Raw genomic sequence first — 13,173 nt, forward strand, 5'->3', positions numbered from 1 at the left:
GAGCTTTAGAACGATTCCACGTGATTAGTGCAATCAAATCCCTGATGTCTTTTGCTCATTGAGTTTGCGGCAAAAAATATTATGGGATATTTGTGTTTTATAGAAGGAGACCGTTTATCACGGCCATTTTTCATGCTGTCAAGTTAATTACCAGAGAGCGGAATACGATTACACACACACACACACACACACACACACACACACACATACTTGTTTTTGTGGTATAGAAGGTCGCACCGGTGTGGTGGTGGTATATAGGGACACACCTTTCCCAATGCCCTACAGTGATGATACAACTATCAAAAATTTTGTTTTGATCTGCAGATCACAAATCTGACTTTAAATGTTCTATACACACAACAGAACAGAAAATATAAAAATGGTGGTATACAAGGACATTCCCGCCCCCTCCTAAAATGTTCCCGCCTATGACATAATTGTGATTTATGGGGCCCGACCTGATTATGAGGACACTCATTTTACAATACACAAAATATGTCATTTGGGTGGATTACAGGGACCTATGTGTTTTACTGGTACATGCCCACACACACACACAAACCTGACGAGATGGTGTATTACCAAGACTAAGGTGATTTAAGAGTACTGGATCTTAAACACAATACACAACTGCACAATCCAACATTATAAGGACGAGTGTGTTTACTGGTACATGGCCACACACACACACACACACCTGATAACATAGTGTATTACCAAGACTAGAGTGATTTAAGAGTACTGGATCTTAAACACAATACACAACTGCACAATCCAACATTATACGGACGAGTGTGTTTTACTGGTACATGCCCACACACACACACAAACCTGACGAGATGGTGTATTACCAAGACTAGGGTGATTTAAGAGTACTGGATCTCCAATACAATACACAAAAAAACTTGCAACATTACAGGGACAGAAGTGTTTTACAAGTGCTTTAATTATGACTTCAATAATATCATCATAAACATTGAGGTTTTTTTTCAGTTTTACCATGTAATTCCATCATGTCATGCCATTTTAAGTGTAAAGTCACATCCACAAACTTAAAAACATGGTCAATGATTGACAAAACAGCCCTTTGAAGCAGACACATTTTAAAGATGTCATTAAACAGGCTTTGAAATGTATAAAATTAACTCACTCAACATACAATAGATGCTGCTTAGTGCTGCACAGTATTGAAGAAAAAAGCGATATGCGTTAACTCATTAAATAATGCGATATTCGATACAGTAATGTTTAAAGTGTGTAAAACAAACTTAAATTATCTATTATTTAACCTTACATACATGTTTCACATTCTTTTTGTGACAAGAAAACATCAGCTTCTGAAAGTGAACATCAGTGTTTTACTGTACACTGATATTAAAATAACACTTCTTATGCTAAAGCACAGGGTTCAGATTATCCTACATTAGGATTATTTAACAACAGAAACTGAATAATCAAATGTGAAAATAAAACACTGCTTAGTTTTCACTGTATTATTTACATATATACAGTTATTCAGCAAACAGCAGTGAGTGATTTTCTTTTGTTCATGACCCCAGCTATTGCAAGCCGTCGCGATATGCATATCGCGATATATACATTTGCAAAACAAACCAAATTACAACGGACGGTTTACCTCTGTTATTTCCAGAAAATATAAACAGAATTGTCAAGTCAAGTTTCAAAGCAGATTTACAGGAAAATTATTTAACAAAGTTTGCTTGGGTTGTACATCAGCTCTAGAAGCGTCTAGTGTTAATATAACTATCATTGTAAGTACATGAGCTCCCGTGTGTTTAGAGCTTACTAAAGCATGTATTCTTCTGCGCTGAGAATGAGAGTGAGGTAGAGATTGAAACTCCACGGAAAGGGTCTTCAGTGGTCTTACACTTCTGCCATTCAGTCAGTGTGGCCAGTTTTCCTTTGGTTATATGTGCCTTAACATGTTTAATTGCAGCTGTAACTTCAGCATTTGATCAGCACACTTTTTGTCCTTTCCACAAGGTTTTCAATTTCTTCCTCACTGTCATTCTCTGTACAGAATACAACATGCTTTGTAAGTACATGAGCTCTCATAGATAAAGCTTACTAGATGGTCATATTCTGATTTAAACCTCGGGTACCTTGAGGCACGTCAGTGGTTTTCTCGATGGGCATCTTCTGAACACCTGGAAGAAATCAGTTATATACTGATCAGAAACTCAGATGTAACTCAAACCTGTATCTAGAGCTTAAAACTGGTTTTACATCTGATATCTAAAAAATACATTTCAAATGATATTCAGATGAAATGTTGTGTTAAACAGATGCTTTTAAAGTTTTAGACCAACATGAACATCATCAACGTATTGGTATCGGCCAGAATTACAATGTTGGTGCAACACTGACTCCATTAATGTTCTTCTAGAAAAGGTGCACACTATAGTGCAAATATCTGATTATTGATAACTGATTATTGACTGATTATTACAATTAATGACAAAAGAAATGTTAAGAAATGTAATCTGATATTACCTACTGAAACACTATAGCATTATATATATATACACACACACACACTGAACAATTGTAAACGCAACACATTTGTTTTTGCCCCCATTTTTCATGAGCTGAACTCAAAGATTTAAGACTTTTTCTATGTACACAAAAGGCCATTTCTCTCAAATATTGTTCACATATCGTTTAAATCAGTGTTAGTGAGCACTTCTCCTTTGCCGAGATAATCCATCCACCTCACAGGTGTGGCGTATCAAGATGCTGATTAGACTATGTGATTATTGCACAGGTGTGCCTCAGGCTGGCCACATTAAAATGTGCAGTTCTACTGTATTGGGGGGTCAAAAAACCCTCAGTCAGTCTCTGGTGTGAGCACCATTTGCCTCACGCAGTGCAACACATCTCTTTCGCATAGAGTTGATCAGGTTGTTGATTGTGGAGTGTGTAATGTTGGTCCAGTGTTGGTCCACTTGCTGGATATTGGCAGAACCTGGAACACACCGTCTTAAACGCCGATCCAGAGCATCCCAAACATGCTCAATGGGTCACATATCCGGTGAGTATGCAACATGATATTGTTGCATACTATATATGCAACTATATATGCTGCAACATGACACAACAATGGGCCTCAGGATCTCGTCACGGTCTCTCTGTGCATTCAAAATGCCATCAATAAAATGCACCTGTGTTCATTGTCCATAACATACGCCTGCCCATTCCATAACCCTCCCGCCACCATGGGCCACTCGATCCACAACGTTGACATCAGCAAACCGCTCATCCACACGACGGCATACACGGTGTCTGCCATCTGTCCTGTACAGTGAAAACCGGGATTCATCCGTGGAGAGAACAGCTCTCTAAAGTGCCAGACGGCATCGAATGTGAGAATTAGTCCACTCAAGTCGGTTACAAGGATGAACTGTAGTCCAGCCGAGACCCCGATGAGGAGGACGAGCATGCGGATGAGCTTCCCTGAGACACTTTCTGACAGCTATGCAAACTGGTTGTTGCAGCAGCAGTCTGGTTGGCTGGTCTCAGTCTTGTAGGAGAAGAGGCTGGATGTGGAGGTCCTGGGCTGATGTGGTTACACGTGGTGTGCGGTTGTGAGGCCGGCTGGATGTGCTGGAAAATTCTCTGAAACACCTTTGGAAACGGCTAATGGTAGAGAAATTAACATTCAATTCATGGGCAACAGCTCTGGTGGACATTCCTGCAGTCGGCATGCCAATCGCACGCTCCCTCAAAACTTCGACATCTGAGGCATTGTGCTGTGTGATAAAACTGCACATTATAGAGCGGCCTTTTATTGTGGCCAGCCTAAAACACACCTGTGAGGTGGATGGATTATCTCGGCAAAGAAGAAGTGCTCACTAACACATATTTATGAACAATATTTGAGAGAAATGGCCTTTTGTGTACATAGAAAAAGTCTCAGATCTTTGAGTTCAGCTCATGAAAAATGGGGGCAAAAACAAAAGTGTTGCGTTTATAATTGTTTTCAGTCTATACAACTGGCTTAAAACAATTAAGCCAGTTATATACGCAACACAGTATAATTTTAATTTGACCATTGGGTGCGGATACTTAAGTCAGAGAGCATTATTAGGGCGTGTGGATGATGTGTGTTTGGCTGTGGATTCGGGTGACATTGGAGCTCATCTTACTCTAAAGCAGTGAATCTGCACGCAATAACAGCTCGGGTGCACACGGCTAACACGGTTTATCAAGTTAGTGGTATTACATCCTGCATAATCTGTGTGCGTGACATGAGCGCACACAGCGCGTGTCTTCTCCAGGTCTTACCGGGTTGTTCATAAAAGCCAAATGTGGCCAGATGTAGGCTTTTAAAGTAGTTGGAGCATTTTTATTGACTCGCACTCGGGGGGACTCGCCTCCCTCTGCCAGTGTATGCTACCGCAACAAAGCACATACGTGATAAATGACGTCAGAAAAAAGCGTCAGTGCATTATAACCGGTTATGGTCTATTACTGAACCGATACCAAATCGTCCTCGTCCGCATCACAATGCATCGTAGAAACGATTCATTTTGACACCCATAACAAACGCAGTCATGGCGCAGCACAAAGTGAAATTGTTGTGGACAGCAGAGATGGAGGATCAGCTAGATTTGTGGCAACAGCACGAATGTTTATACAACGTGTTATGTAAAACCTTTCCAAAAACTATTCTGTATTCTGTATTCTGAACTCTTGCGAGATTTTGTGCTCACAGTCGAGACTCTGGTTAAAAACCTGTTCGTGTGTGGAGCAAAACTATAGGAGCAAAATGGTTAAATCTAGGATTTTTGGCCTCATGTTTGTGGTCTATCACATTTTGAAAATCTTATAAGATGTAAAAATTATTTTGGTGTGTACCCAGCATTAGTTGACACATACCAACATAACTAGAGACGCTGCAGCTCCATCAGCAACATCTCCTCCAGAACCGCTTCCATCAGGATCACTGGCAGCAGAATCCGTCACACTGATCTCATCTAAGAGAAAAAGAGACATTTAAAACAAGAACATCTTCAGTTTAACCTGTATTCAGATGTCATTTATGAAACATGAAAAATTACGCCGTTTAATAATAATAATATTAATAAAAACTATAATACTTCACTAAGATGCCTATTATTCGAATTATCGCTAAGACCGTAATATTCTAAAACTGTCAATGAAAAATTAATATTTTATGCGTATATTATTTTACAATAGGAGGTTATAATACTTTCTTAATTTCGTCACATAAGCTGTTATACTGGCAGAAACCTGCAGTTTCAGTGAAAACAGGTTTATAAACGCATCTTATTACAAAATCTTATTACCACAAAAAATGTGGATATAATGCGAATGTGAAAATAATGTAACTGGTGCTGGTTGCGTGCCAAATGCATGTTAAACTCAGAGATGGAGTTCACTGCATTCATTCCCTGAGAAACGGGGCGTGGAAAAAGGCAGATCATGAGCTGATCGAGCGAGTAAAGTGTGCTCTTCAGCACTTGCTTAATTATCGACTTTTGCCATTTGATAAGGGCGCTATAAACCATGTTGTACTTTTGATTTTAGTTTGTTTGAGAGATGCTTTGCCAAAAATAAATAATATTTAAAAAAAAGAATTATGATATAATATAAAATAAACAAAGACAAATATTTTTGGTTCATTTGGATCAAACTGTGGTGGGTCACTAGAGTAAAGGTAATAAATGGTAACACTGTATAAATTTGACTCCGAAAAAATGCCAAATAATAAACAGTTAAGAGGCTATAATGACATGTTATAGTGAGATATGACAGTGCTTCTGCAACACGCATCACTACAGATGAGTAGCTGAGTATCTCTTCAGCATTCTGATGCGCAAAATACCAATTGAAAACTAAAGTCACAGATGATCAACAGAGTCATCTTGATGATTTTACCAGTGCAGATGTTACTCTCTCTCTATTGATCTTAAAATTAGCTGACGATACATAAAATGTGGCTCATAGTGGTTGCTTTCAATGACGTGAACACCTTTAAATCTGATATAGCGTGGGATTTGAAGATTCGGATTTATATCCGTTTTGTGAACACATTTATGTGGCCAGGTGTAAATGGAATTGTTTTGACAATGAAATGACCCGGGGCCTTTACCATGAAGCTGGTTTAGGTGGCTAGCCAGCTATGTTTCAGTTTACTTTGCGCCAACCCTGGGTTTAAGGCACCATGAAAGTCTTTTAGTAATTTTTAGTAATGTTTATTTAGAATAATAAATTTGTATGATTTAGAAATTATTATTCCCTTAATCTATCACACATGTACAATTTTAGTTCATCAACTACAATGCAGATTTTAAATGAATAAATAAATATATAAAAGGTAACATAAATATACTTTAGAATCAATAGATAAAGCTATAAAATGCTATAGCTATAAAAATATGAAGCTATAAAACTTCACAACTTTTACTTGCACTGATATACAGTGACAAGCCTTTTTCTTTTAGTTGTCCTCTTTCATAGACAGATATTTTCTTCTTGTTGTGTAAATTTGTTTAAATTCTTAATATTTTAATATTTCTATTTAATAAGTGAATTGTGCTGCTTTTCTCTTGCGAGAAATGAATTTCAGTTTTGAATGAGTTTCTCTTTCTCAGCATGTGATTGGCTGTTGGCTACTGATGTCACACCTAAACTCAGGATCAAAGCCTGAGTTGACAGAGAAAGTTGATGATCAGCATCATGGTACAGGCCTCAGGTGTAAAAAAAAAAATATGATGTGATAAAGATCTTACTAGACTAGCAATTTCTAAAATGATGCAATGCTCTTTTTATTACCATGTCAACACAGTCTTGACTCTTGACCCTCCAATGATGATCTGATATGGTCCTTCTCAGGGCTCATCTGAAAGCAAGGTAAAGAAAGAAAAAATTAACATTCTACTAAAGACAAAGGACTCAGAGATTCTCCAAATGAAGCAGCACAGATACTTGACTCCATCAACACTGACTGATCACGGTCATAAAACATAAGATTAAAACAATTTCACATTATCAATGATATACTTGAGCAAAAGAAGGCTGATCATGCCAAAACAAATTCAGGCATGATGGTACATTTCAAACCACTTAGTATTAATAGTGATCAAATTAATGAGATGAATAGGGACTTCAGTTTTAAAACAGGGTGACATACGCAAGTTGTGATCATGTATATAGTTAAAACCCTATAGATATATGGTCATAACCACTCAGAGATGTATGATATATAGGGCTCCATATCAGTATTGGAAAATAAATTTTTAATGTTATCGTTGTCAATTCGATAGGAAAATTAGGTTGATTAACACTGATGAATAATGGATTATGTCCTTCAGCTTCAGATGTGCGCTGTTCCCCATGATGGTTGTGAACAGTTTGAATCACAAATCTGTGATCTCTTTTATTTTGTTATATGTATATGTATATATATATATATATATATATACTTTATCTCATATAGAAATCATTTGGCTGAGTAAATGATCGCTGCAGTAAAGCGCTTCACTGTAGGCCTAGCGGTGATCATCTCCTTTAGCACATGCGCTCAAACAGCAAAGCAGAACAATAATAACTATGATTGGGACTGTCATATACATAACATTATAATGAGCAAACTACTGCATTAAAAACTTTGTGAATTCTTTGGGTTTAGCTGCTGTTTCATCCACAACAGGAGTTTCACTATATAACTTTTCTCAAGTTAATGTCTGCATGATTTTGTATAAATATCTAATCAATCATATATAGGCTGTGTTCCGTTGAGCTAAAACCATCTAATAAAGCTTCAGTTTATGGGTGTTCCTTCAGCTCTTAAGCTTTAGCACAGCTCAAACACAACGCTATTTGAAACAGAAATATTAAAGATGTTTACTGTAATATTCAAATGTTTTATATTAAAAAGTTCTACATGTTTAAAAAACACTGATGCGTTATTATTCATAACTAGTACTTTTTTTTGTTCTTGTATCATTTATCAACAATATGGTTTGAGTAAAATCATTCCCTTATTGTGTGTGCGGAGTGGACTTGGCAAACCCAGACAACTTCCGGCAAATTTAGATTTACTCTGCAAGTAAGTCTGGCATAGACCTCATTCAAGCCCATTTCTAATCCGTCAAAATCGAGGAACTTATCAGAAACGTTGGCTTCCATTGACTCCCAATCATTTTGGTGACAGCGAATAACTTTACATCGAAGATGTCCAAAGACTCCATTTGTCCATTATTTATTTCTAAAGAAAAGGGTTGGGTAGTAACCAAAGTCTATGGCGTGAGGCGCACACACGCAGTCTCTCGCTGTCTCCCTCTCCCTCTCCAACGTGCGCGTACTATACGGTTTATTGAAGCACTGTCTGATCTGTCTCGCACGCGCTTTTGCTCGCTCGCTCTAGATTCCGGGAGATTTGAACTAATTTGCGATTATCCAGGAGCCGTTATCAATATGCGGGAGACTCCCGGAACGTCTGCCGATAGCGAGGATATTATTGAAGATGCCGAAGACAAAACGCTGCAAGGTTTGGCTGCATTTCACGTGTAAAATTACGCGTCAGAACGATTGTCTGAACTTAAGCCCATATAGAATCACCATTCGCACCGCCTTGACGCTCACGTCGTCATATTATATTAGTGCGCGCATGCTCTGCTCCTCAGATTTCTCTGTTGAAAAAGGAAGCTTGTCAGCAGCGCGAGGAGTTTGGCAGCGAACGGAGCATCTCGTTCCCTATTCAGAGAACATGGTTTACACAGAGACGTTCTCTTTCATATGTTCATATGCAGTGGGAACGAAATATAAAACTGGATAAGAGCTTAACTAGTAAATGACCAGATAACTTACATGACTAGTTAAAGCAGACAAAACATGGGAACCTGTAGCCATGTCGATATTATATTACCCTGGTAGTAATCTCTATTAATCTCCAGTATAATTATATTGTTTGATATAATATTGTTTTATTTGATATTATGTAAATATGATTTTTTATTTTATATTTGGTTTATTTATTATTAACATATGTTACTTGTTTATATTGTAAGTTAATATTGTGTCCAGTTTGGCCCTGTAAATAAAGGGATATTATTTTTTTGACAAAGTGTGTGCGGTTTCCTTTTCTTGAGTACCGTTTCAAGAACCATTTAGGCACCGGAACCGTTTAAAAAATACCTAGTAGGTACTGGTATCGGATAAAACCCAAACGATACCAAACCCTACTAAAGAAACATGACAATGTATAAAAGGCCCCATTACTTTGTATCTTACGTTACGGCCGATTTAGAAGATGTTTTTGTAAAAATAGGCTAACGATTGCGTCACGAGACTCTGTCGCACACTAGAGCAATTACCATATAGAGTGGAGGAGAAGCTCAGCATTCGGGGGGACGTGGAGGCATAAAGTCAAGGGAGAAGCCCATAGAGAGCTGTAGAGTTGCTCCTGCTGCGAGCTCATGGACAGCTCTTACTCGCGCTCTCCGGCTCTGCAAGATTTGGAAGGGAATGATTCAGATTTCTCTTTGCACCGCTACTAGGTTACTCAAGTCTCATCTCCGTCGTCAAGCTCAGTTTGAGCCTGCGCAGTCGTTCAGCCATTTCTTTTACAGTCTATGGTTTTAAGCGATTTGAACGTTTCCTTTTTGTTAAAACCCGAGCAAAGAACAACACTCGGAGATGTTTCTCCGTCATCAACGCACTAACACCGCACTGCCACGATGAAGATTTTAAAACTGGAAGACGAAAAAAGCGGAAAAATACCCCTTAAATTTAACCATTTTAACCATACTATTAAATCTAACAGATGCTAACATTGTCTTCAATGGTGTTCAACACACATACCTCTGTTAAAATCTCAGAAAATTTGGTTTGGGGTTTAATGGCTCTTTAAGAAAGATTAATAAATCCTGTAGAACTATTGTTCATTGTTAGTTAATGTTAACTAATACTAACAAGACACTAACATTTTTTTCAAAAAAGTGAATGGAAATATGAATGTAAAATAAATTTTAAAGTTAATTAATTCCTCACTGGTTCAAACTAGGCTACTGTACTGTATTTGTTTGTTTCATGTTGAAGTGTTTGGGAGATTGGCTTTTAATGATGATCGTTTCGTTTTTGTAATTAGGCCTTTCAAAGTATATACAATTTGCCAATATATCAGATCTCGGCTTTCAAATATAAAGAATGATCAGTTATTGAACTCGGCCCAAATGTTCATATCTGTGTATCCCTAATTTGATTTCCCAAAAAAAAAAAAAAAAAAAAACAATACCTTCTGTTCATCTCCGACTTGATTTCGAGTGTTGATTTCGAGAGTGGAGCGATCAACCTCACTGGGAGTCTACAAAACATAAAAGTAGACATGAAACACTGGTGTAAATATGTGAACACTAGATCTCACAATGTGTCTGCTTCGTTTGCTCATTCTCTTCCAGCACAACTCTCACTTACCTCGTGCAGTCCCAGAGTCAGAGCACATAATCATCACTGCCTGAGGACAACTGGGTCTTATGGCTCATCTGAAAATATGAAATAAAGCGTTACATACAGAACACTTCACCTAAGAGTTTAAAAAAATCATAAATAATATATAAGGACAATGTAGTCAGCCAGTTATTAATAATCAGGGTCCCGATACACAGCTACCTATCAATACTTATTTCCACATGAAATATTGATTTGAGATAATATACAAGATTACAAAACATTTCAATATTTAAATGTTAGCCAAGGTAATTTTAATGGATTTTATGCATCACATTACAAGTGTTTTCATTAAAGAATGTCACGTGTCTTACACCATTTTTTTATGAGGACATCATAAGATGAGATGAGATGTTCCTGATGTTTGACTTGACTGGAGAATCTCAGTGTGTTGTGTAAGTTTGACAGAAGTCTGGTCTATGAGGACAGTAGTTTTACCAGGACACTGGTAACTAGAAACATTTGGATGGCACCCTGAGTTTAAGTATGTTTATGTATGAGAGTGATATAATACGAGACATTGCGCCTGTGCTAGAAATACAGTACGTGATCATGACTCACTTCTTATACACACAATCATAATTCAGTGACTGATAACAATCTGTTTCTGAGGAACTGAAATCTGTTCTATTCTTTAAGGAATAACTCAATTATTACATTAACATGGTCTTATCAGTTATCATCTGAAAAAAAGAAAGAAGAGCAAATAATATATATATATATATATATATATAAAGACAAACAAGTACAAATTTTATTATTACTTATTGAAAGCCAATTTCAACAGAGGTTACTATTTTTTAACTTCTTCAATGATTACATTTAATCTAACAAGCACAAATAGTTTTTGATATTGGTATTCGCCAAAATGAGCTGTGAATTATGGGTCAGTATATCAGTATCAATCCTACTATTCCATATGTGTGTCCTGGTAAAACTGTGTCCTCATAGACCAGGATTCTGTCAAACTTACACAACACACACAGATTCTCCAGTCAAGTCAAACATCAGGAACATGTTCTTATGATGTCCTCATAAAACGGTGTCCTCATAAACCAGGTGTAAAGCTACACACAACCTGACATACTGTAATGAACACGCATGTAATGTGATGCACTAAAGCCCTGAACATTAATCTGTAGGGCTGCACAATATATTGCTTTATCATTCATACCTATCTGTGGTAGTGAGTCTAGTGACACTGCAGTATTAGGCATATGTGAAGTCAGGCTATACATGCATAACCTAAAGATGATGCAGTGTTATTTTACAGTTATTTACTCAATTTCAGTACCTAAATGTTGCTAGACTTACCTGGAAAATATGAGCCACTGATTATTTCACATCCTTGTTACATTTTTTTTATCTATGCTTATTTTTTTCTATACAGATACAAACCCCAACAAAATCACGCCAATCATTCTAGAATGATTCATTATTGCCAAATAGAGCTATTTAAGTCATTTGTAGAAATTGCTTTTTATATGTTGCATTATGTATTGTAGAAAAAAACAACAACAAATATTGCAATATCAGTTTTTTGCAATATCGTGCCTGTCTATTACATTGGGTCATTTTTAACCTTTAATAATAAAACAAGTAACTGTAAATAACATATCATGTACCTGACACAGCTTTATTAAACAGTGTCACTTAAGCATGGAAACACTGAATTCAGCTTTATAATGATGGCTGAATCTGCCCTGGAGTAATCCTGACCTATTGACATATTATTCAACAAGTTTGTTTTAAATAAATCGATAAATTATGGTAAACGGCATTCAAGTTATTTGAATACTTTATTATATGATATTTAAGGAATATGTTAATTGAACATAACTATTCATTTAATAAATTGCATTCACAATTGATAAATTACAGGCAATAGTAACAGTATTAATAAGACTTAATCAGACTGACAGTTATATTAATATTCAGAGTATATTGAATTATAGTCAGGAGTGATAAGAGCACATGTTTCTTAATGTAAGCATAACTGTAGTAATATACTGTACTGGGTAAAAAACACAGACTGTAGTCATGACAACGCGTTATTATGAAGGCTAGACTATTTTATGTGATCATTAAAGGTAGCAGTTACAATTAAAGTTCAATCTAAAACGAGTTTAAAATGACACAAGCATCGCTGATTCCCTCATGTCAGTCTGTAAACAGAATCACTAACTTAAAAGTCCGCTAGCTCCGTTAGCATCACGCGCTAGCTGCTTTCTAACTGTAAAACGAGCAGCAAAGAGCCTACAGGACATCACAAACAAGCCAAACAGACCCAGGTGCTATTAGAGAAGCAATTAAACAACATTATAACTTACCTAACACATAACAGTTGCTTTCATCGGGTCCAGATATGTCCTTTCGGTCCTTTCGGGTCCAGAGTTTGTCTCTCGTTCAAACAGGAAGTGACCGTGACGACCGTGACCTGATTAAGTTACGTCTAACTTATCATGATATAAACAGGGTTTTATTCATTTATTTATCATACAATTAATCCACAATTAATAAATTACAGGCAAAAATACTTAAATAATAATTATTTTGCATTAAGTTGCTTGTTATAAAGACTATGCTGACGCTGAATGAAGCTCCGCCCACCGGCGCCATTGTGTTTTCGCAATTTCCCGCCTACCGGTACCGATCTGTCCAATCACAGGCCTCGAAGCA

The 13,173-nt window shown here is 36.9% G+C and overlaps 1 long non-coding RNA gene across 3 annotated transcripts; it reads right to left on the bottom strand.

Annotated features, from left to right (window-relative positions):
- Nucleotides 1–262: 262 nt before the first annotated feature.
- LOC148970110 (uncharacterized) lies at nt 263–12,931 on the bottom strand. 3 transcript variants are annotated; one of them, XR_016148502.1, is made up of 7 exons: nt 12,825–12,931; nt 10,462–10,529; nt 10,283–10,351; nt 6,820–6,886; nt 4,900–4,997; nt 2,124–2,168; nt 263–279 (listed from the first exon to the last, which is right to left on the bottom strand). It is a non-coding gene; the product is annotated as an uncharacterized LOC148970110 (long non-coding RNA). The 3 variants fall into 3 exon arrangements; XR_016148501.1 differs by lacking the exon at nt 263–279 and adding an exon at nt 1,327–2,033; XR_016148500.1 differs by lacking the exon at nt 263–279 and having other exon boundaries at nt 1,327–2,168.
- Between the last annotated feature and the right edge of the window lie 242 nt (nt 12,932–13,173).

Source organism: Pimephales promelas, chromosome 21, assembly GCF_988280905.1.
Source record: "Pimephales promelas chromosome 21, fPimPro1.hap1.1, whole genome shotgun sequence".
Taxonomy (NCBI): domain Eukaryota; kingdom Metazoa; phylum Chordata; class Actinopteri; order Cypriniformes; family Leuciscidae; genus Pimephales; species Pimephales promelas.